General features: G+C 42.6%; 1 protein-coding gene and 2 long non-coding RNA genes across 9 annotated transcripts in view; 1 reads left to right on the forward strand and 2 right to left on the reverse strand.

The window, feature by feature from the left end:
* LOC130283243 (uncharacterized) overlaps positions 1-1,822 on the reverse strand; it is a 116,846-nt gene extending 115,024 nt beyond the window's left edge. The window contains exon 1 of the long non-coding RNA XR_008846611.1: positions 1,702-1,822. This is a non-coding gene — a long non-coding RNA (uncharacterized LOC130283243). The remainder of the gene's footprint in view (positions 1-1,701) is intronic.
* The window catches only part of LOC130283237 (cytosolic carboxypeptidase 6-like), a 1,802,518-nt gene that overhangs the window by 1,105,210 nt on the left and 672,283 nt on the right, over positions 1-25,025 (forward strand). The gene's annotated exons all lie outside the window — the stretch shown is intronic.
* LOC130283241 (uncharacterized) lies at positions 6,752-8,284 on the reverse strand. The gene is made up of 3 exons (XR_008846609.1): positions 8,147-8,284; positions 7,925-8,060; positions 6,752-6,824 (listed from the first exon to the last, which is right to left on the reverse strand). It is a non-coding gene; the product is annotated as an uncharacterized LOC130283241 (long non-coding RNA).

Consider the following 25,025-nt stretch of genomic DNA (forward strand, 5'->3'; position numbering starts at 1 on the left):
AAATACAGCCCACTAACTAGTGCAACTGCAAACCACGCCACCCGCAATTGCACAACAGGAAAATGGATGAAGCCAGCGCAGACAACAAGTAAATGCGCAGAATAAAAACACACTGCGCGTGCAATTAAGCAGGCGTGTGCCGGTTGATAATTCCCCCTATAGTATAGTGTAAAATTGTGTCAATTTTTATAGTGTTTGTACCTTCTTCTGTGATTTTTGCCCCAAGGTTTACCGTATTTTTAACAGCATACAAAATGACTGTCATCTCAGGTTTTCCCAGGTTGCAGTTTAGCCCGAGACATTAAATCACTAGTCAGGTGTTCAGAGGGAGCCTGTCTACTTTAATGGGTGAAGCAACCACTGGGGAATGTAAGATCATTCTGTTTCGCAATAGTTGGAGGCACTCTGGTCATAAAACACTGGTCTATTACATTGAAGGGATCACAGGTGTGTTTCAGTGGGTGGGGTGGCTGATGTGTGACCTCACACTTACAAACAAGGAATCATGGGATTTGTAATTTAAGGGAACAAACTCCAACAGGAAATACCCAGTTCATAGACACAGTGTTGTGGTAATCTCACAGCATAACCCCAGGACAAGCACAGATCCTTCCAAAGCATGTCCATTACTGTCTGGACTTGAATCCCTGTGTAATGCCCCAACCAACCAGGTCCTGAACTAGGAATAATACAAGGCTTGAGGTTTTTTTGGATATTATTTTGGAGGTAGTCAGAGAGATATACTTTACAGCAGCTCCAGGGACATAAGCAATAGACTGGAGTAATACTCTATGACCTGTGAAAAGCTTATTGTGCAGGAAGGGATAGAAAGTGGGCTATGACCATTGACTAATGTGACTGGCCAGATCCTGTCTTATCTGAATTCTAGTGTCACCACTTATTGTAATCCTATTTGTGATGATATTGAGGATATTTTTATAGAAATATTCTCTAGGGGTCACTAGAGGTGCTCAGCATAAGGGTCAGAATACTATTCAGAACATGATACTGTCTGGCTGCAAAATAATCTTTGTCTCAGTTGAAACACAGGCTGGGACAAAGTCCAGGAAGTGAAGGTGGGTCTAGCACTCCTCTGTGCTCACTCCTGTCCTGTCTGCACCGTAAAAACAGAAAGGAGGGGGTTATGGAGCAGCCTGTAGTGATTGGATGAAGAGACTGAGCACAGTAGACTCAGGGAGGAAGTGAATGCATGGTGAGTGAGTGTGGGCTCATTGTTTTCCTCTTCCGGAGCAGTGAATATTAGAATAAGAGAGCAGCAGAATCAAGGGATTTCTGAGACAAATACAGACATTAGACACATACAAGAAAAGACATGTAAAGCATCTGCATGACCTAGTGAGGAACATATAAAAGCATTGTTTTTTTCTGTGATATAACAAATACACAGGGTTCTGTCCATGGACCTGTCTCAATGTTGTTTGACAAGACCCAATGATTACTATTGTAAATGTGGAGAACACTCAAGTTACTTTCCAAGCAAAAAGTAATTAAAAGGTAATTATTAAAAATAAATAATGAGAAGTAAAGTACACCTCTGGGACTCCAGTTCATTCACCCCTGTCATCCAATCACTGGTAGCCCAAATTGGCTTTCATTGGTAGTATGACTGAGGCTATTCTTAGTCAAGTCATAATGAGAAATCAATCAAATAATTAGCGAGTGGCATTGCCTGTCACCTACTAATTGTCTCCATTTGTTGCATCTTGTCACCATGAAGAAGCACAGAAGACTCTCCCAAGCCTGATGTATTTGGATAACAGCGTACGCCGCATGACAGTCTGGACTGCGAGGCATCTTGCAACTTGTTCTAGAATATGTAATATGTAATATGTAATGTATAGCAGAAGATTACAACTCAAGAACAAAGGGGAGCTCTGATGATGTAACTGTCCATATATGAACAGTATATACACAGTAACTTTTTATATATGGACAGTCTATACATGTTAACTTTTCATATAGGGACAATTGCCCATTGAAGCCAGTCAGTACTCTTCTCCACCTCTGGGATGGCGGTGGTACTGCTGTCAGCCACCTAAAACATTTCTATGCAGAATACAAAATTTGGGGATTGATGCCATACTTTAAAGGGGTACTCCGGCGATCTCCCTGCTCCACCCATCGTTCGTTTAGAGACTCGTTACATCACGGCTGCGCCCCCTCAATGTAAGTCTATGGGAGGGGGCGTGACGGCCGCCAAGCCCCCTTCCATAGACTTGCATTGAGGGTGTGTGGCCATGAAGTCACGAGCCTCCAGCGCTCCCGCGCTGCATCCGACGCTCTAAACGAACGCCGGGTGCAGCAGGGAGATTGCGGGGGTCCTTTGGATAGGAGGTAAGATGTCTAGGGGTGGAGTACCCCTTTAAGTGTCTTCTGTTCTCTAGCTTGTGGATTGATGGGTGTGAGCAGCATGCTTCTGAACATCACCTTCCACCCAGCTGGAGATCAGAAGGTCACCTACCTGTTACGTACAGTAGAGGTGATGGTTCACAGGTCTGGTCCGGATGCGCTATTTTCTTTCCTGTTCATTTAAATGGAGATTTTGTTTTCTGAAACGCATTGGCAGAAATTCTTTTCTTTCATGGAAACACAAAGGGAAGATTAGTATATAAATGGAAAAGTCACACTGCAGGAGAAGCTCTCTCCATTTTAGGATTGCAAATGTGCCTGTGTCTCTTTCACAGATAAGCTGTTCATTGAAGCAATGTGATGCCTTTATGCAAAGTAAAATGCATTGTGTCGACAGCACTCTCAGCTTAGGAAAGTCTCGAAAAAAAAGCCTTTTTCCGGTGTTAAACAGAGCACAAAATAGGACTAAATTGGGGACCCCCCTCCCGTGAACCTGCAGAAGGTTTTATTGAAAACATGTACACACAACACGCTTATCTTCTAAGACTACACTAAGATGAAAACAGCCTTTAACTGCACAATAATATGACATCATGACTGGTTTATGACCAGGATGTAGCTGCCAAATACTAAGTTTCTAATCCAGCAGGTAAAATCTACCCCCATTAAAAAATCCTATTTAATGGAAGATTTTCAAGTCAATAGAAGCAGAAAAACTCTCGGTCTTAGACTCAGTCTTAGAGGCAATAAAGATATACAAAGGAGGATGCAAACATTTCTTGGTAACCGATAGAGATGGGCGAATTTTAAAAAAATTTTATTCAACGATTTGCCAAATTTTCCGTAATAATTTGGTTTGATCTGAATATATTTGTGGTGAATCACTATTAAAAATGGCTATTTTGGGGCCACAGACAGCCTCAATAGGGGTGTAGAACACTTTGCCTTGCCCTAACACGCATAGAGAGTGTGTAGGGGTAGTGAAATAATACTGTTATTCAGTATTTCCTGCCTGCACTATGGTTGCTTGCAGGCTTTGAATGGGGAGTGCTTCCTGCAATGATCTCAATTGGCAGACTATGAAACGACTTCTTATCTATCTCTCCCTCCCTGCCTGCCTGCCTGCCTGCCTGCCTGCCTGCCTGCACTGATGCGGGCTTGAGGTCAATGGATTTCCCCTGTACTGATCTGTAGTCAGTAACGCTGATTAGTGACCACACAGTGTCTGCTCTCTCTCTATCCAGAACGAATACGGGCTTGAGGTGAATGGATTCACCACTGTAAAGATCTGTATTGTCAGTAATGGTGATTAGTGTGCACACAGTCTCTGTTCTCTTAGCAAAACATCCGGGAAGGAAATGCCGGCAATTCGGCAATGGCTGTCGAATATATAGGGCTGTGACATCACACGGCTGGCAGGAAGTTGTTAGGCTGCATGCCGCCATGTGATTCAGGGTGATCCTGCCTTCCCAGACTTCCTTGCCCCATGTCCTCACACGTGTAGTCGCCATTTTAGCCCCCCATTTTAGCCCCCTGTTACCACGAAGCGCGAGGAAATTCGGATTCGTTCAGGATCAAAATTTTCATGAAATTCTGAACGAATTCGATTTCGTCAGCTTCGATTTGCCCATCTCTAGTAACCGACCTTGGCCAAGAGTATTAACCATATCTACTTTTGGTGTCCTCTCTTCCTCTCAACATCTTTTTTTTACTATGTTAAAAATGACTTTTTGTCTGCCTGGTAGTGTGCTCACTACCAGGCAGACTTCCCCAGCAGGCACCACGTCACTGATGCCTGCTGGGGAGGGCGACTTCCGCCCTTAGTTCATCTATATAGGGTGCCTCCAGCTGTTTTGCCACTACAACTCCCAGCTTGCCCTGACATCTATTGGCTGTCAGGGCAAGCTGGGAGTTGTAGTGTTGAAACAGCTGGAGGCACCCTGTGCAGAAAACAGTTAGTTAGAGCCATGGGCATGGCGCGGCGCTACCCCGTTCCCTCACCCCCACCCCACCCTCCCGTGTTTAAACCCCCAATCCCCGCTCTCCCCCAACCCCCGCTCTCCCCTAAAATAGATCTGTACATACTGCCAGACAGTCCGGCATGCAGGGGCAGCAGCAGCGGCGGCATCATGTGCAGGAGGAGTGGCCGGCCAGCCAGGGAGCCAATGCGCTCGCTCCCTGCCTGTCTGATTGACAGGCAGGGAGCGAGCGCAGGCTGAATGAATTAGGACCGATGCCCGGCCGGCATCAGTCAGAATTCAGGCGTGACGTCACGCCAGCCTGCGGCCGGCAACTAGGAGGGAGACCCCTAGTGGCCGGTTTTCAAACGTTAATTAAACGGGTATTCCAGGAAAAAACTTTTTTATATAGATCAACTGGCTCCAGAAAGTTAAACAGATTTGTAAATTACTTCTATTAAAAAATCTTAATCCTTTCAGTACTTATGAGCTTCTGAAGTTAAGGTTGTTCTTTTCTGTCTAAATCCTCTCTGATGACACCTGTCTCGGGAAATGCGCAGTTTAGAAGAGATTTGCTATGGGGATTTTCTTCTAAACTGGGCGTTTCCTGTTTAACTTTCTGGAGCCAGTTGAGATATATATATATATATATATATATATATATATATATATATATAGCACGAGAGAATTTACTTTTCTATCTTTGTATATCACTCTATATGCACTTATCTTCTGCTCATCTCTTTCTTTACATACCCTTCCTTTCGAGGAAATACTCAGGGTATTAATGTCTACTCATTTTTATTCTTATCCACTTTTCACACATTTTTAATATCTATACACTTATAATGCCTGTAAACTTATCTTTATCCACTATATGTACACATAGGACACTCTCTCTCCTTATCTCTCTTTTGCCCTGAGAGACCTCAACTAGATAGATTAGATTCTTCCCCTTTTCCCTTAACCACCATGGCAGTACAACGATCATTTCTCCTAATGCGCATGCCCGGACTTAGGAGCGGTCACGTGACACCCTGGTCAGCTGACACAGTGGGGCCGCGCGGCCACTCCTGGCGTCCTGCGATTACACACATCACAGCTCCGCTGTTACCTACAGCAACGGCGGTTTGCATGGAGACGAGTCGGGATCACGTGACCATTCAGCCCCCGTTCCTAATCATTAGGTACACATGTAATCTTGTTAAGACTATTTATAATGTTATATTGTTTATAACTTTACTTGCAGCCCTTGCTTATGTATATCGATTTTAAATCACTGCAGAGCACTTGTACAACATGTATATTATAGTGGTTTTAATTACCCTATATCGTAAATGTATTTTTTTACACTGTATCCACACTAATTGATTTGATTGATTTGTTTGTTCATTTGCATATAAATATCTTGTTTGGTCACCATTTTGTTGCTTGACAAAGGCTGCACTGGCAGCAGAAACGTTGCTAACTTGTATTATCATGGAATAAACCACTGTTTACACTTTTGAACCTTCCGTGTGCTGCGGCATCCTTTCTTGATATATATATATATATAAAGTTTTTTCCTCGAATACCCATTTAAAGCATTTAAAAACAATATATATGAAAATGTATTAGAGATATGTTGTAATACATATGTACTACAACATATCGAAGAAAAAAAAAGTTCATGACAGTGCCCATTTAAGTCAATGCATATTATACAGTATGTAAACTACCCACTGAGATCTTGTGATGCCGTGATATTAGTATATCAAGGTGTACCAATTACCTTAGGCTCTTGTATACTAGTTGTCGAAGGGGACTAAGGCTGTCTCTCTTTACTAGAGTTGGTAGAATTTAGTTGCCAGGTTAAAGATCCTCAGAGACAAGTGGTTTAACATTGGAAGATTTGCCAATTTGCAGAGATATTCAAATTGATTCTCCCAGTTTGAAGACTGCAGTTTAGGTGCATCTGAGAGAATCAATGGAGCAGTGTTCTCAAAGATTCACAAGATTCACTCAACTAATAATAATACAGGGATATAATAATATAGGGACAGGGGTTGGGGTGAGTTTAGAGCCTCACTACTCCCTGTCCAGATGTGACAGCCACATACTGTATATGGACAGAAGAATTGGTCATCTCTTTGAAGTTACCAAAGCTTCCACTCTTCTGGGAACTATAGCCAAGACATTGGAAAAAGCACAGTTACAGAAGTGCTGCACAATTTTCTAAGGTTCAGTCAGAGGTTTTCTTTATTCCAAGCAGGGACAATGCATTTAATCAGGTCCATCTTCTGGAAAGACGCTCTACAAAGGTTTGGATTGTCTGTGGGACTTTTTGACAATTCACCTAGAAGAGTCTTTATGGGCTCAAACCAGGTTGGAAGCATACAACAGATTTTGCATTAGGAACAAGAAGCTTGAGGCTAGGTTTTCCGGAATAGATGCTGGAAATTTTGCTGGTCCATGCTTGGACAACCTTACTCATTGTGAGTTGTTCCTGAGGAGAACCTATGGAATTACATGACAACATGTGAATGCACATACGGTATTTGTTTCAGGGGAAACAAAGTGTGGTGACAGGCGAGGGTAATGTGCAATTAACCTTTTCGTGATGCCAGGGCATGGTTAACCTATACACCACCCGAGGTTGAGCCAGCTTCTCCTGGGCCAGGCACGGGGCAATAAGTACTCCGACGCAAGGTTACGGGGAAACTGACTTTACTGAGGCAGGATAGATGGTACAATCCGTTACAGCTCAGAATGGTATAAAGAGAGGTGCAGGGTGAACCTTGGAAGCTTATCAGTTTACTGGGACCTATAGTTGATTGTGCTCTGTGTGACTGACTTGTTAAATGACTTTAGTGACTTTAACTTGATTGACCTGACTTGAATTGAATCCCCGAGACCTAATTGCTTACTGCCAGGCTTGACTTTCACCTGGGTACTGGGGTTATTCTTAAGCAGATGCGTGGTTGCAGGATTAGACTTGAGACCTCCTCAGAATCACCTCACAGACTCACTTCACACGTCTCCAAACTGTACCTCAGCAACATCTGCACTAGTCTGCAGAACTGAACTCTGAACTCCTACCACACTATATAAGGGGCAGATTTAGAGCACTCCCATTGGGCAGATAAGTCACATGGCTCACCTCATGCACACTTCCCTAACAACAATGTCTCTAAGAACAGGGATTAAAAGCAACAGGTATACAATCAATGACAATACATTAATCATAGCATAACTGTAGTAGATATAGAGTCCTGAGTAGTGTGGGCCCAAGATGGACACTTAAGGCAACATCTGCCACACAGGGCGGGCAGTATGCTATATTCTGTACTGGGTCACCGCAAAAGCATGACAGGGTGCCTACTGAAATGAATGCACTTCATGGCTTCCACTCAGCTTGACATCCTCAGATTTAGGGGTGGCAGGTGCCTCAATCCCTTTATCTTCACATATGACCTTCTGTGTCATTGATAAACAGTCGCCAACTTTCACCAGAAGTTACCGAAACCCCCGAATATCTCTCTGTTCTCCGACGTCCAGTATTTTCGTAGCTCTGACGGAGTTTGTGCCCAAAAGAAAATTAAAATCAGTCAACGAACCTAAATCCTCTTTCCTTTACTGCTTTCTCAGCTCAGTGAACAGAGAACTTCTCTCCATGTTATCAGTGTCCCTTGGTGTTGCCAGATTCCCCTCTCACAATCAGCGCTTCAGCTTCCAAGCTGCCACATTTCTTCTCTGGAAAAATTAAAGGGGTATACCGGGCTTAACTAACTTTTAACTATCCTGCCCATTATGATGAATTTTGCTAGTTGTACATTTACTTGCTATACTGGTCTGCCGTGGATCCTCTTCTTTTCACTCTTTTATGGTCCCCCCAGGTCTTGCGTTTCCGTTTAGGTTCCGATGACATTCGTCGCAGAATCCATTGCGGCTCGAGGAGGCAGCTGGTGTCAGGGGGCTTGGCTGTTTCTTGTATTTCCTCACAAGCCAGCTATTGCAAAACTACAAATATCAGCATGCTATGTGTATATATATATAAAATATGTCTCTAGTTAGTTTCATAGTTATCATAGTGTAGCAACAGCTGGAGGCACACCGGTTAGGAAACAATGATCTACTACATCCTTTTAATATGTATATATATATGTGGTGTCCCGGTACCGTATTACATAGAGTACCTTGGTAGGGGTCCCCAAAGTCAGAGTTCCTAGCAACCGTGGGGTCCTCAGATCTAGTCTTCCCCTAGTCATCCCTTAGATAGTGAATATATTGTTAAGGTAAATGTGTATAAATGTATATAGAAAGTGTACTTACCGTGCGCTAGCGTCGCAGGAGCTGCGGGTCACGTGACGAAGTTTAGTCTCTATGGTTAGTGAAAAGGACCTTTGGAGGTTCATAGGCCATGTGATACCCACAATGCTTTGTGAGGCTGATTGACAGATGGCGTGGACCAATCCTGGAACGGCCAGCCCCTGCCCATATAAGGGAGCTGCGGCCATTATTCTCTCTCTTGTGTTGCTGTCACTGAATGAGGTAGGACCTCCGCAACTTTCAACAAAAATTACTAGGCCAAAACCTTGCGGCCTCAGCTAAATTACACAGTGAGTTCTTCTAAATTCTCCGTAATTATTGGCAAGGACCCTGGACCTAAACATAGCCCTAAATCCAGCCTGATCTGCGCATACTACATCCCTACAAGTTAAAGAACTTACTAAAGGTCCCAACCAACGGTCAATCTCAGCTAAGCTATTCATAGACTCTGTACAAAGACTGTTTGTATGTTCGCATGTTACAGAAAATCTTCAGTAAAGATTTCCTTTATCGTGCCTGGCTGAGGAAACCAGGTGAAATATACACCCCATCCACCACTTTCCCATACACTTTACCTCTCTCTCTCTCTCCTCTCTCTCTCCTCTCTCTCTCTTCTCTCTCCTCTCTCTCTCCTCTCTCTCTCCTCTCTCTCTCTCTTCTCTCTCTCTTCTCTCTCTCTCTCTCTCTCACTTTTATCAACATTTATGTGCTAAAATATTAAAAAATATATATTTATCTGCATTGAGTACAATAATGAGAATGTGATAATAGAATTTTAGAAATTTTTGCTATTTTTTTTATGAAAAACTACAACTGTGCATGGACATAAGTATTTGCTAATTTCACTTGATCATCTCTGAGATGTTTCTACACCTTGACTAGAGTCACCTTTGGTCATTTCAGGTGACTGGACATGATATAGAAATGATACACCCCTGTCTATAGATTGTCTCACGGCTGACAATGTATATCAGAGCAAAAAAAACAAGTCATGAGGTGGATTGGACTGCCAGTAGAGAAGGGGACAAAACAATTTACGCTGCACTCAAAGTTCCCTAGAACTCAGCGGCCTCCATCATTTTTAAAGGATAACATTTTTTTATAACAACTTATCCCCTATCCTAAGGATTTCACCCCAGCCAATCACAGCCTATCTCACACTGAACTGCTCTGGGCTGTGTGTAGCAGAGTGAGGGAGGAAGTTCTCCCCTGTATGGCTTCAGATGATGTCACAGCCTGCTTGAGAATGCCCCTTCCCAGTCTTTGGAACTGGCTAAGACTGAGCAGAAAATACAGAGCAATATCAAGGTAGAAAACGAAAAAATTATAAAAAAACAAAGGCAGGGGGTGGTTTAGCATGATGGAGGGAATAAAGTGGGAGGATAAAGAAAAAATCAAGGTTGCAAAAACTTCTAAAATTCAGCTTTCAATTTGTCATTACGGGATATCTAGTGCAGATCAATCGATGGGGGAAAATGTAAAAAAAATCAGCACAAGGAGAAACATAAAATGTGAAAAAAGTGATCAGGTATAATTGTATATGGTACTAATTTTACAGCACTCCAACATATACCTACATACATTTGTTATATATATATATATATATATATATATATATATATATATATATATATGTATAATATTATACATAGATGTGTGAAGTATATCAAACTCCATAATAAAAATTCATAAATGACAAGATTGTGCAACATGCAAGGAAGGAAATGAAGAAGGTTTCATAACAGCAGTCAGGCTGATGTACCCAAATGTTTTACAGCTCCTCATATAATGGTCACTATTCTGACATAAGTCAACGTTGATTGATTAAAATGGTTTTATTCCATCTAATAGAGTGACATACAGTGTCACAATACAATAATAACTTGCCAACTTGTCCCTGAGCCGTGGCATTGCTTTCTCCAGGCTGAATTGGTTATCACACTTTGCAATAAGAAATAGGTTTCAGGGTTTTCGAAAGATGTTAGTGACTTATTATCCTAAGCCTCCAATGACCCCATTCAGGATGTGACTAAAATTCTTATAGCTGGAAAAATATACAGTTTGCATTACCTGTTTTCATATTTTTTACATAACCACTATGGATAGTTTAGTTAGAATTCTATATGTTTGAAGAATTAAAGGGGTACTTCGGTGGAAAAAATGTACATCCAATCAACTGGTCCCAGAAAGTTACTTCTATTAAAAAATCTTAATCCTTCCAGTACTTATCAGCTGCTGTATGCTCCACCGGAAGTTGTGTAGTTCTTTCCCGTCTGACCACAGTGCTCTCTGCTGACACCTCTGTCCATGTCAGGAACTGTCCAGAGCAGTAAAAAATCCCCATAGCAAACATATGCTGTTCTGGACAGTGCCAGAGGTGGCAGCAGAAAGCCCTGTGATCAGACTGGAAATAACTACACAACTTCCTCTGGAACATACAGCAGCTGATAAGTACTGGAAGTATTAAGAGTTTTAAATAGAAGTAATTTATAAATCTGTATAACTTTCTGGCACCAGTTGATTTGAAAAAATTTTTTTCCCTTTAGTACCTCTTTAAGGCCCACCAACACTCCTAGGACCAAAAGTTTTCCCTGTTCCAATGGAGTAATAGAAAAAGAAAACAGATTGGAGACAACTGACTCGATAAACTTGTAATATCTGATAATACTGTACATACCAGAAATGCCAGGACTTGCAATCCACCTTAAAACTCAACCCCAAATCATAATCAGAACAATAATGGTCTACAAAGTCCCCAATAATGTATGACTGGTGAAGACAGTAGACCCCTTGTTCTCCAATAAAAGGAGTACTGAAGTACATGTGTGATCGCGTTGGGGGTCAGACTGCTGGGACCCCGTGTGATCTCCTTCACAGCGTTCCAGCACTCTTTGCCTGTGAAGCAGGGGTCAACACACACCATCTATTATCTTCTATGGGAGAGCCAGAGATACACGAGTACACTGTTCAGGTATCTCCAGCTCTCCTATAGAGATGGGTAGAGGGCGCATGCCAAACCCCACACAAGGAGTGCCGGAGCGGTGTGCAGGAGATCGATCCCCCAGCGATCACACACTTATCCCGTATTCTTTAAATAGGGGATAAATTACCCTGCACTACAGTACTCTTTCAATGATATCTTTACTTCCATAAAACCCCTCTGCCCATCCACCAGTAATGGTGATCCATGGGGACCATTAGTCTAAGACTATATTCATATGTTGGAATGTCCGCACGGAAAATCTCTGTGTGGACATTCCGGAGACTGCTGGCGCTAGGACCGTACAGGAATGCACCGTCTCATAGACGGCTATGCATTCTGTGCGGACAGGTTCATTCTTTCTGCAGACACGTAATTCGGAATTTCCGTGCCAGAAACATCTTTCACGGGAAATTCTGCCTTGTGCACAGTGCAGCAGAATCCTATTGTATTCAATGGGACTCTGCTGCAGCGGAATCTCTGTGCAGAATTCCAATGATGAATTCCGCACGGAAATTCGGTGGTGTAAACATGGCCCTAACGCTTTGCATACAGTTTTGTAGGCTTTAAGAAGAGCTAATATTTTTCTTAAAGGGGTACTCGGGTGAAAAACGTAATTTTTTTTTTTTTAAATCAACTGGTGCCGGAAAGTTAAACAGATTTGTAAATTACTTCTATTAAAAAATCTTAATCCTTCCTGTACTTATTAGCTGCTGAATACTACAGTGGAAATTCTTTTCTTTTTTGAAACACAGAGCTCTCTGCTGACATCATGAGCACAGTGCTCTCTGCTGACATCTCTGTCCATTTTAGGAACTGTCCAGAGCAGCATATGTTTGCTATGGGGATTTCCTTTTACCCTGGACAGTTCCTAAAATGGACAGAGATGTCAGCAGAGAGCACTGTGCTCATGATGTCAGCAGAGAGCTCTCTGTTTCAAACGGAAAAGAATTTCCACTGTAGTATTTAGCAACTAATAAGTACAGGAAGGATTAGGATTTTTTTCATAGAAGTCATTTACAAATCTGTTTAACTTTCTGGCAGCAGTTGATTTGAGGGTGCGTTCCCACAGGGCGTATACGCAGCGTATTTGACGCTGCGCAAAATTTATGGCAGCAGCGGGAACCGAGCTGCGTATGCCTTTTCTCACTATACACACAGGGCTTTCCGGCAGCAGCCCTATGTGTGCAGTGAGTTTTGGAGGCGGGGCCGCGCGTCACAGACACGCCGGCACACGGCCCCGCCTCCAAAACTCACTACACACATAGGGCTGCCGCCGGAAAGCCCTGTGTGTTTAGTGAGCAAGGAATACGCAGCGTATTTCCCGCTGTTGCCGTAAAATTTGCGCAGCGTCAAATACGCTGCGTATACGCCCTGTGGGAACGCACCCTTAAAAAAAAAGTTTTTCACCGGAGTACCCCTTTAAGGTGCCAGTGGGCCGAATTCCTTACCGACCCCAGTTTGCAAATTTCATATGGTTACATCTTAATGGGACCAGAGACCTTTTAAGAATGAAATGTATTTATTCAAAGAGCCCGCAGGCATTGCTGAATACGAGAGTACATGATCCAGTCTATTATAGTAACCTCTAGTCGTAGATGGTAGTTTGTGGCATCTGACCGGTCTGAATTCCCTTTCGACAGTATGCAATTTTGTGAAGAGTAAGGGGACTTTTTGCTGCCACGCACGCTGACACATTGGCTACCACAATCCTTCCCTCATCCTTTTATATACTGCATTGCGACACTACCAAGGTGACCCTGTATTAAAATAATTGAAAGGCAGGAGCTGTAATGATTTCTGCCTGTTTCCATTTTTGGCGTTTAATACAGAGGTGGAAGTGTTTTGGAACAGCTGTATGGGAACGTATAGCTCCCCTGAGCGCCATATATTTAATACCCAAGTAAACATTAATAACGCAGGCTGGCTGTGTTTTTGTAACTCCCAGAAAGAGATGTGGATTTGCTCATAAAACAAACTGCTCACGGCTTGTATTTTTTTCTCTCCTGATATATGCATGTCCGGGGATTCCAGGCAGTGGGCAGTTTTAGGGGCGAGATGGATGAGCAGTCATAGGAAAAGATACCGTGTGTGTTACTAGATGCCCCGTCAGACAGTGATTAAGTTGTAACGTTAACCAGTGGAATGCCATTGGCGGGGTTGGGATGCTTGCATGGGAAATATATTTAAGTAAACATTTTTAACATGGAAAGTTAGTGCAAATTCTCAAAATATAGGTATTAAGAAGAAACGCCCATCTTTGTGATAACCACAGATCTCTTTAAATTTGCCGGCGAGGTGTTAATATGCTGCACATGAATACACTGTTTGGATGCACTCAATAGCACCCAGTATTTTTACCCATGAGTTAAGCCCCCTATGAATAAACATACTGTAGACATAATAGACATCTCTAGACCCTATTTTTTTTTGTATGTCCCAAGTCTTTAAAGGGGTACTCCGGTGAAAACCTTTTTTCTTTTAAATCAACTGGTGGCAGAAAGTTAAACATATTTGTAAATTACTTCTATTAAAAAATCTTAATCCTTCCAGTACTTATTAGCTGCTGAATGCTACAGAGGAAATTCCTTTCTTTTTGGAACGCTGATGACATCACGAACACAGTACTCTCTGCTGACATCTCTGTCCATTTTAGCAACCATGCATAGCAGATGCATAGCAGACGTATGCTAAGGGCAGCATGGTGGCTTAGTGGTTAGCACTCCTGCCTTGCAGTGCTGGGGACTTGGGTTCAAATCCCACTAAGGACAACAATAAATAAAGCGTTATTATTATTATAATAATGTCAGCAGAGAGAACTGTGCTTGTGATGTCATCAGAGAGCATTCCAAAAAGAAAAGAATTTCCTCTGTAGTATTCAGCAGCTAATAAGTACAGGAAGGATTAAGATTTTTTAATAGAAGTAATTTACAAATTTTTTAACTTTCTGCTACCAATAGATTTAAAAGAAAAAAGGTTTTCACTGGAGTACCCCTTTAAGCATGCTCTGTGACTTGTACACAGAGGAAGGGAGGCTTAGCACCTATTGTCTTCTCTATCTACTGTTGTCACCTTTTGCTATAGTGCTGTACAGATCACTTTCCAGCAGTCTCCTCCTTATCATCCCAGACAAAACATAAATTCACAGCTTAGTCACAGGCATATATATATATATATATATATATATATATATATATATATATTAAAATTGATAATAGGGAAAAACGTCAGCAAAAATTTTTAAACATATGTTTAACATATGATGTAGAAAAAAACGTGTCTCTGAGGACACATTGCATTTAAATGGTCACCGTTACTTCAAACAACTTACCTTCATGTGATAGCCTATGTGATCTGTACCATATTTAATCACATATTTGAACCTTACCTGGGAAAATCAGCTCTAAAGTCTTGGCCACTAGGTGTCTCCATTTCCTGCAATCTGCTGTTTAATGCTAGTTGTTAGGCCAAATCTGTCTCTAGTAACAGCTAACTCAGGACTGCACACAGGGAGTAGGGGATGAGGCTTAGCTAGTGCTAAAAGCAAAAGAGAGAGAGGGAGAGATCCTGAGAAAGCTTGGGCTATGTACCTGCAATCTGAGCCATCAAGGCTTTCCTCTAATGTCTTACCACTCAAAAAGCTTTGGGTAGTTATTATTTGTGTAAATACCAGTGTAGCTTCTGCTGTATGTCCACAATGGTGCATCGTAATCTCCCATCCACCTCTGTTTAGCTTCTTAACAACAGAAGCAGTTTAGTGCTTAGCAAAACCCCTTCCATGCTGTGCTGCCTTTATGGTCATTTCTGCTGACAAAGCACCTAACAAAGCCACTGTACAAGTAACCCCCATTATCTCCAACAAACTTTCAGCCTGTTTAGTTCAGAGCACTATGTCGCAGCACTATGTCGCAGCATGGCAATGAGAAGTAGGTGCTGTGCTATGATTTGCCAGACAAGTAAGGAAAACAGTCTCTTTGTGTGTACTTTTGGCAAACAATCTAATTAGATAATGAAGAGAATGAAAACAGTTGTGCACCATGGAGGGGAATCTCAGGGACTCAATAACACCATTAAGAGCCCAATGGCTTCCACTGTGTGTATATATATATATATATATATATATATATATATATATATATATGTCCTGAAACAGCAGGTACACTTTAGTTTTATATATTTACAGACCTTCATCTGTATCAGCATTGTTGATGGAAATAATGGCAGAACAAGAAACACTTTTTCCCCCTCAATTGTTACCTTTACTTTTTAGTTGCAGTCCACTGCTGATATAGACACAATGTGCTCTTTAGTTTGGACATTTTAGACATTCTCAGTTTAAAACCCACTTACTTCCCTGTCTGTCTCTTTTGTTGCTTATTCTGCTCCTTTCATGAAGAAGAAAAAAACATATCAGAGTGACATTTACTTTGATTCAGAAAAGCGTTACAAGAGCCGGTTTTTCCAGGCTCGGGCAGCACATTAGGTGGGACTGTCATTTGTAGGTCCTTGATGTTCCCCTCTAAATTCCTACCACTGTCACAGTCAGACACATCTGTTCTGATACCAGAAATAAAGTTTCTGTAAAGTTCTCCGAGATCAGGATGTTGTCACCTTTAAGTTATTTTACACCAATTCTTAGTTAAAGGGGTATTCCAGGAAAAAAACTTTTTATTTTCAAATCAACTGGCTCCAGAAAGTTAAACAGATTTGTAAATTGCTTCTATTAAAACATATTAATCCTTTCAATAATTATCAGCTGCTGAAGTTGAGTTGGTTTCTGTCTGGCAACAGTGCTCTCTGCTGACATCTCTGCTTGTCTCGGGAACTGCACAGAGTAGAAGAAGTTTGATATGGGGATTTGCTGCTAAACTGGGCAGTTGCTGAGACACGTGTCATCAGAGAGAACTTAGACAGAAAAGAACAACTCAACTTCAGCAGCTCAGAAGTACTGAAAGGATTAAGATTTTTTTAATAGAAGTAATTTACAAATCTGTTTAACTTTCTGGAGCCAGTTGATGTATAAAAAAAAGTTTTTTTTTCCTGGATAACCCCTTTAACATTTTGTCAGTAGAACTCTTACAGCAATGGTCTTTAGACTGTGGACCTCCAAATGTTGCAAAACTACAACTCCCAGCATGCCCAGACAGCTAACGCCTGCCCCCATTTCTCTTACGCCATGTCCATTGTCCGGTGAGTGGCAGAGAGGGTTAAAAAATACATAATAAAGGTGTTTTACATAAAAATGCACTAAAATGCTTTTGTTACTTTATAGTGAGCAGCTGTAAATTTTCTACCAAGGCAAAGATGTTCCTCATTCACCTCTAACTCATTGCGTTACGCATTTTAAAGGGGTACTCCACTGGAACACATTTTTGTTTTTCAAATCAACTGGTGCCAGAAAGTCAAACAGATTTGTTAATTATTTCTATTAAAAAATATTAATCCTTCCAGTACTTATCAGCTGCTGTATACTACAGAGGAATTTCTTTTCTTTTTGAACGTCTATTCTATCTGACCACAATGCTCTCTGCTGACACCTCTGTTCATTTTAGGTTTGCTATGGGGATTTGATCCTGCTCTGGACAGTTCCTAAAATGGACAGAGGTGTCAGCAGAGAGCACTGTGGTCAGGCAGAAAGGAAATTCAAAAAGAACAGAACTTACTGTGGAGCATAAAGCAGCTGATAAGTACTGGAAGGATTAAGATTTTTTTTTTTAATAGAAGTGATATACAAATCTGTTTAACTTTCTGGCACCAGTTGATTTAAAAAATAAATAAATAAATGCTAGCGGAGAACCCCTTTATTTTAAAGGAAAGCAAAATGCTGCTGGATATAGCAAAGTATACAACAAGACATGTTATAAAGGAAGTAGACAGTACATCATTCACTCAAAGTTGATGCAAACAATGGGCTCTTTATTTCATAAAGATTATACATAGGCAGAGGGGGAGAAGAGGAAAGACGCAAGCTTCGTGGAGCTCGTGGGTCCGACGGTCCCGTTTCGCGGCTGATCCTCTTGGTCACGCCCAAGGGCGTGACCAAGAGGATCAGCCGCGAAACGGGACCGTCGGACCCATGAGCTCCACAGAGCTTGCATCTTCATCTTTGCACTCCCACACATTGTTAAAGGGGTACTCCGGTGGAAAACTTTTTTTTTTTCTAAATCAACTGGTGTCAGAAAGTTAAACAGATTTGTAAATTACTTCTATTAAAAAATCTTAATCCTTCCAGGACTTATTAGCTGCTGAATACTACAGAAGAAATTATTTTCTTTTTGGAACACAGAGCTCTCTGCTGAATCACGAGCACAGTGCTCAGTCTCTGCTGACATCTCTTTCCATTTTAGGGACTGTCCAGAGCAGCATATGTTTGCTATGGGGATTTTCTCCTACTCTGGACAGTTCTTAAAATGGACAGATATGTCAGCAGAGAGCACTGTGCTCATGATTCAGCAGAGAGCTCTGTGTTCCAAAAAGAAAAGACTTTCCTCTGTAGCATTCAGCAGCTAATAAGTACTGGAAGGATTAAGATTGTTTAATAGAAGTAATTTGCAAATATGTTTAACTTTCTGGCACCAGTTGATTTAAAAAAATTTTAAAAAAAAGTTTTCCACCGGAGTATCCCTTTAATTAGTATCTCTCCTGACACGCTGCGGAGTGCCGAGACTCTATCACTGCTTTCCCTGGGAACATGTCATAAAGGGGCTGACTAAATATCGGTGCTCAAAAAGCAGCATTTCTGTCATTAAGTTTAATAAATGGAGCATGATTTCTGATTTTCCTAATGTGCTTTTAAACCTTGGAAATCAGATCTCAGGTTCACTTAATCAGATCATATTAAGAATTGCAATCTACGCGGAAGGGATTTTTTTTCTTCTTCTGCGTTTCTATATAATGTTCTAATAAATTCTTTAATACATTTTTTATAGTGGTCAGAGCTTTGTATGTGCCGCTCCAAATGTCATTCCCAGACATAGAGAAATGTTATGAAATGATAAGATTTCGGTTTCCTGCAGCCACCTCTAGAGGGAGCTAAAGAGGTTACTGTATACTGTTTAACTCCTTAAAGAGGTACTTTGCCCCTAGACATGTTATCACCTATCTAAAGGATAGGGGATAAGATGTCTAATCGCAGGGATCCCGCCGCTGGGACCCCCTTTTATCTCTGCTGTGGCACCCCAGTCATCCAGTGCACAGAGCAAATTCGCTCCGTGCCGAATGACTAGCGATGTGGTGCCGGAAGCTCGTGATGTCATGGCCACGCCCCCTCGTGACATCACGCCCTCCCTTGTAATGCAAGTCTGTGGGAGGAGGTGTGACGGCTGCCATGCCCCCTCCCATAGACTTGCATTTAGGGGGCGTGGCGTGACATCACGAGGGGGTGTGGCCGTGATGTCACGAGCCTCGAGCACTGGTGCTACAGGGAGATCGTGGGGGGTCCCAGTGGTGGGACCCTCGTGATCAGACATCTTACCCCTATCCTTTGGATAGGAGATAAGATGTCTAGGGGCGGAGTTCTTTTTAATTGTTCCATCAACATAGTCAGGATGAGTTGTATTTTTAAATAGCACCATTTTTTTTTTTCCAATAGTTCCCACTGCTGTATGAATCTAAAATGGCCATTGAATCCAAATCAAATCTGGTAACTAAATTAGTGAATTTCACCCAAAAATGTTTTTGGGAGATTCAGCTCTGCTGATGGGCTGAGAGAGGGAACTTCTTCCCTCTATTCAATCACTTACATGCATAGCTGCTATTGAATGTATCATCTAAGGGGATAAATTGCCTGGATCGGAGTTATCTCTGATTCCAGCTGTTGCTGCAAGGGCCCTAAGTGTTTCACTGTCAGGATCAACAAATTCAGCGTGACATATATATATATATATATATATATATATATATATATTTATCAAAGTACACAAGGTAAACCTCCATCATAAAGGGTATACAGTGACCCCCCCCCCCCGACCTATGATGGCCCCAACATACGATCATTTCAAGATACAATGGCCTCTCAGAGGCCATCTCATGTTGAAGGCAGCATCAACATACGATGCTTTTGTATGTCAGGACCATCGCATAAACGGCTATCCGGCAGCGCAGACTGCTTCAGCTGCCACCGGATAGCCGTTTACGGTGCCCCGTGTGGTCCGCTGTCGATCACTTACCTGTCCTCGGGGCTCCGGCGCGTCCTCTTCGGGATCCTCTGCATCGTCGGTGCTCTCCATCGTCGTCATCACGTCGCCGCGCGCGCCGTCCCATCATCCAATATGAGCGGCGTGCGTAGCGACGTGATGGCGGCGACATGAGAGCGAGGATGCCGGAGAAGCAGAGGCCTTAGCGGAGCGTTGGGGACACCTCGGCGACGCGGCAACAGCGATGGAAGGTGAGATCCAGGGCAGCGGTGACGAGCGGTGACGGTCCGGAGCAGCGGGGACACGAGTATAACCTCCAATACCAGTGGTCTTCAACCTGCGGACCTCCAGATGTTGCAAAACTACAACTCCCAGCATGCCCGGACAGCCGTTGGCTGTCCGGGCATGCTGGGTGTTGTAGTTTTGCAACATCTGGAGGTCCGCAGGTTGTAGACCACTGTCCTATACTTTACATTGCACGGATCCCTCAACATACGATGGTTTCAACAAACGATGGTCCATTTGGAACGGATTACCATCGCATGTAGAGGGACCACTGTATACATAACTGAGTGTTAAAGAGGTAATTTGCCCCAAAACATCTTATCCCCTATCCAAAGGATAGGGAATAAAATGTCTGATTGCGGGGGGTCCGTCTGGCCACTGAGAGACCCCACGATCTCCAGTGCTGTATGGAACAAACTCTGTGCCGGATAACATGCGACCACAGCCGTCGTGCCCTCTACATTCATGTCTATGGGAAGAGGCCTGATGGTTATGTACTAGCCGTCATGCCCCCTCCCGCAGAAATGAATGGAGGGGGAGTAGCAGGACGTCACGAACACGGAAGCTCCAAGCTTCCATGTTCAAACGCTGCAACGCCAGCCTGGAGAACATGGAGGGTTCCAGCGGCCAGACCCCCCACGATCAGACATATTATTTCCTATACTTTGGATAGGGCATAAGATGTCCAGGGGCAAGGTACCCCTTTAAGGGGTTAAACCTAAAACTTAAAGGAGCATTTCAGAGACATGTTAAATATAAAAAAAACATCCTATACCACCTCACTAAGCCTATTTTGTTTTTAAATCTCTGGACAACCCCTTTAGGCAATAAACCTATGAGCTCCCCCTAGTGATGGCTACAGGTAACTAGATTCTGAGTGGATTCCGCTCTCTGTATATGGAGAAATATAGAGCTCTGACCTTTATGAGGATATGTTATGAAATAAATCGGTACAGATTGTTGAGATGAAAAACGAAAAGGTGGTAAAAAATTGTACATTCACATTAAGGAACTTATATGAAAGAGAGAGGCTACAAGTCCTTGACACATAAAGGGAATGCGTCATCAGAAACTACCTATTTTTTAAATCAGGTTTTTATGTTAAACAAATTTTTTTAAGAATTGCTGGGGAAGTTTTTTCCAATTTTCCATTTTATTAGTTATATTTTAAAATAATCCTTAAATGTTGCAGTTTCCATTCTGGCCACTAGGTCTAAAACTAAGCTGAGACTTCCCAGTAATCCCTTTCTTCACAGGAGTACAGTAAAAGGTGACACCAGTAGAGAGAGAGAACACTGGATCCACCACCATTCACAGCAGATATCAGCCTCTTCTCTTTATAGAATGACCTCTGAGAAGGTCACAAAGAATGCTCAGTAACGTCTCCAATTTATGTAAATGGGACAGGTTCTGTCTATTGTTGTTTATGGTAAATCCTGCTGTAAAGCATATCACTAAATGCTGTTAAAAACAGCTTAGGCAAGATGACAGCCCTCATAATAATATGCAAATATAAAATAAAAATATTTACAATCAGTAAAAAAGAACATGTTTTTGTATCTGGTTCTAATAAGAAATGCAAAATCTAGGTAACACATTCGCTTTAAAGGGGTACTCCACTGCCCCAGCTTTCAGAACATTTTGTTCCCGAACGCTGGGTACAGGCAGGAGGGGTTTGTGATGTCACGGCCACGCCCTCATGACGTCACCCCCCCTCAATGCAAGTCTATTGGAGGGGGCGTGGCAGCTACCACGCCCTCTCTCATAGGCTTGAATTGAAGGGGTGTGGCATGATGTCACAAGGGGGCATGGCCGTGACATCACAAACCCCACAGCCAGCACCTAGCGTTCGGAACAAATTGTTCCGAATGCTGGGGAAGTGGAGTACCCCTTTAATTAAAGGGAGCCATGAGTAATGACTACTGCATTCAGTCTAGTTCATACAAAGTCATAGAAACCCATTCTCTTGAAAACTGGAGGGTTCCTCAGATGACTATTGACTGAAATGGGAAAACCCTTTAAAGGGGTACTCCACTGGAAAACATTTTGTTTTAAATCAACTGTTGCCAGAAAGTTAAACAGATTTGTAAATGACTTCTGATTCAAAATCTTAATCCTTCCAGTACTCACCAGCTGCTATTTGCTCCACAGGAAGTTCTTTTCTTTTTGGATTTTCTTTCTGTATGACCACAGTGATCTCTGCTGACACCTCTGTCCATTTTAGGAACTGTCCAGAGTCGGAGCAAATCCCCATAGCAAACCTCTCCTTCTCTGGACAGTTCCTGACATGGACAGAGGTGTCGGCAAAGAGCACTGTGGTCAGTCAGAAAGGAAATCCAAAAAGAAAAGAACTTCCTGTGGAGCAAATAGCAGCTGATGAGTACTGGAAGGATTAAGATTTTTAAACAGAAGTAATTTACAAATCTGTTTAACTTTCTGATATCAGTAGATTTAAAGAAACATGTTTTCTAGTGGAGTACTCCTTTAAGCAATAAGGCGTTCTCCGTAACAATAAAATTGATTCGCATAGTTTCTAAATGACAAGCCAAATGCAAACTTCCATTTTTTACAAGCTCGGTTGTGCAAACAAACAAAATGGCTTCTCCCATCTGCCTATTTTATTACATTTTACTAATAAATAGTAACAGATTGCACATCACAAGAAATGGCGGCTAGAGGAATTGCGCATTATTTATTAAGACAGTCCAATTTAAAATGAAAAATTAAAGTCATATATGCCAGAAGCAGGTGCATTAATTTCTGCTGTTAAGCTCATAAATATGCACATTTTCATAGAAGACCTTAATGATTCAGTCATTGCTGTACTTGCATTTGAATGAAGATCTTACAGTCATGTAAAAAACCAATGTTACAAATTTGTAGTGAAAATAGAGAATGATAGGTATTTGGGAATTCATATATATATATATATATATATATATATATATATATATATGTGTGTGTGTGTGCTGGAGGCAGGTTGCGGGACACCCTGGCGGGGGTGATCCCAAAATTCCGACTTGCGGGATCGTGTGGTTTACACAGATAGCTGAGTTAGCAGGACAACGCATTTCGAGAGGGGATTCCTCTCTTCGTCAGGTCCCATGGGGACCTGACGAAGAGAGGAATCCCCTCTCGAAACGCTACGGGAATTTGGGGTCACCCCTGCCAGGGTGTCCTGCAACCTGCCTCCAGCTACGTTTCTGACCGCTGCCAGCGGTACTGATGATCGGCGGCTCCTGGACCGTGCCGCAACTTATCTGAAGCGCTACTCAGAGTTGTGCCCTCCATTTGCATAACATAATAAGGTGAGCAGTATTTCTGCTTTTTTACACACCTTTACCATCCAAAACTTACTACACTATCAGAGCACTGTATTCTCTGTCTCCTTTTCACCCCCCTGTGTGTATGTGTAGATACTGTATATATATCTTACAGTTGAGTGAACCGAGTTCTGTTCGGCTCGGTTCAACTTAATCCGGCAATGAAATAAGCCCCTAAACACGTTTATAACACTGCCTAACAGCTCTAAACCCCTGTCTAACACTGTTAGGAATTTATTCAAGTAGTTTTAAAGTGTTTTTAAGGCTCAGTTATGGTAACCCATGGTAACTTTTCCAGCTCACCCATTTTTTAGGCTTATTCACACCAAAATAAAGCGGCATAAAGTATCTCTGGTTGTTGGTAGATGCCTGCCACCATGAACTTGGCCAGGTAGGAATTGAGATGCACTACGAAAGGGTGACTGGGAAAATACTGTTGTCTGGAGGACATGGATTCCCCAATGGATAACCGACGGGATCAGGGAGGATGAGGGCACGATACAGATGAGACAAATCCTGAAAATTTGCTGCCCGTGGAAATGGCCTGGCTGTTAGACAGTTGGGAGGGATCTGGAGGATCATCAATAGCAGCAGCAGCAGCATTTTCCTCACGTTGTGGGGCGTCTTGACTCTCCCACGTGGCCATGTGGTGGTGCTCCATATGCCTGCGTGGAGACGTAGGGGGAGATTTATTAAAACCTGTCCAGAGGAAAAGTTGCTGAGTTTCCCTTAGCAACCAATCAGATCACTTCTATCATTTTTGAAAAGGCCTCTGAAAAATAAAGAAGTGTTCTGATTGGTTGCTATGGGCAACTCAGCAACTGATTATGAGAAATCTCCCCCGTAGTCCCTACACTCGGACCCTGGCCATGGCTTACTTTCTGTTTGCAGAGACGACAGATTGCCCGGTTCTCTGCATTTGGTACGGTAAAGAAGTTCCACACATCAGAATATCAGACAGAGACTGCACCACCTGACTGTGCCTCTCCTCGGGATGTTTTTTTTATTATAACCTGAACATGCAGCAGCGTCGCTGTCACCCGAGCTCATTAGACCAGCAGCCCTAGGTCTGTTACGTTTCACAGGTTTTCCTCCCCCACCTTGGCTACACTCTTCTTCGCTGACACTGCCACTATCCTCCTGCTCTGAACACATCAGCTCATGCCCAGGTGGTTCAACACTACATCATCGTCCGTACCAAACTCCTCATCCTCTACGTCACTGCTTTCTGCATGGACTTCTTGGGCTCCTTGCTCGCCTTTAGCATAGCCACCTTGATGCCTTACAGTTTCCCCACCATGCCTACAACCACCAGTCTCGCTTGTGCTGGGCTCTGCTACTGATTTGACCTCCACCACCTCGCCAACACACTCCAAAGCTTGACTGTCCCCATGCAACTCCCCATCATGGCTAGTGTTATCCTTCTGCTTAGCAGTAGGGGGAGAGATTGTCAGAGTCTCAGAGGATCAGATTGTCAGAGTCTTCCTCCTCAGAAGTCGTATGACAGAAATATTCCAGTTACGCCGGATCATCCTGTGAAATCACATAAAATCTCTCAGGCAGTGAGAACTTGGGATAGCTGACATGGCTGCCACTACTACCAAATGACACCTGGCTGCTGTTGCCACTACCTGTACTAGGACTGCCATGAACATTCTTACTGGCA

The sequence above is a fragment of the Hyla sarda genome, chromosome 7, assembly GCF_029499605.1.
Source record: "Hyla sarda isolate aHylSar1 chromosome 7, aHylSar1.hap1, whole genome shotgun sequence".
Classification (NCBI taxonomy): domain Eukaryota; kingdom Metazoa; phylum Chordata; class Amphibia; order Anura; family Hylidae; genus Hyla; species Hyla sarda.